We start from the raw sequence: 1,073 nt of genomic DNA on the forward strand, positions 1-1,073 counted from the left end.
AAAAAAAAACATACAAACACCGATTCCCTAAAGATTAATTTTATGTAAAATAACACAGCATTACAATAAAATTTTAATGGTTGAGGCAAGCTAGGGGTTCTTTTCAAGAACAATTGAGGTGAATTATATAAGGTTTTTGAAACTATGATTCTTAGTCAAAAGATTAAAGTCCAGGAGATTCACAGATCAATAACCAGAATGCTGCCTCTCCTGGCTTCAACTGACAAGTAACTGGAGAGATGTCCTCACAAAGGTCATTGTTCCTTGTAGAAGATTGTATTCGTCTTTGTGCACAAGGCTGTGCAATGAACCTATTTTATTGTTTGTTCTTCTTTACTCCTTTCAGTCTGCCCCTGGCCCTCAGTGTCCCCAGGTGGGAGAATGCACCCTAAATTGAAAGGAAACCCCCAAAATCAATTTTGGGCTTGGAAACTTTCCAGGGACAAAGAACAGGAACAAAAACCCTGCCTCAGGAAGGAGATAAATCTTTTATGGCCTCAGTTGATAGTGATACAGAGATGAGAACTGGAATTGGGTAGAGGTGGGTTTGGGGCATCCTTAACTAGTGTAGCAAATCCCAAAGGGAACAGAGCATGTGCAAAAGTCCAGCAGTTGAGCCTGATAGTGGCCTCATTTCCCAGGTGCTCCTGAATCCTGAAGTTTAGGCTTTTGGGAGCAAAGGGACAACCTGATTTTTCAAAATTCCACTTCTCTGGTGAAGTTGCTGTTTTCAGTGGGGTGGAAATTTTTGGTTCATTTCTATATCAGATCTATAAATTTTCTGTGATGCCAAGAAGGTTGAGAATTTTCAAACAAGTTCATTTCTGAAAATCCTCATTTAAGTCCATGGTTCTAGTTGTCAACTACTGTATTTTGGGAGGGGTCTGAGAGCCCCAAGAGAAGCTGGAGTTGGGCATTTGCTTCAGATCGTGCAAAAGGGAATAAATAAGAGATGTGCATGTATGTAGTCAGGAGCTAGCATGTGGCTCTTCTGATTCGGATCTTGGTTTGTAAAGGTAACTAATTATCACTGAGTCCTAGGAATAGGACCAGAAAAGGAAAAACCCAGAAAT

The sequence above is a fragment of the Chinchilla lanigera genome, unplaced genomic scaffold, assembly GCF_000276665.1.
Source record: "Chinchilla lanigera isolate Chin_1 unplaced genomic scaffold, ChiLan1.0 scaffold00023, whole genome shotgun sequence".
Classification (NCBI taxonomy): Eukaryota; Metazoa; Chordata; class Mammalia; order Rodentia; family Chinchillidae; genus Chinchilla; species Chinchilla lanigera.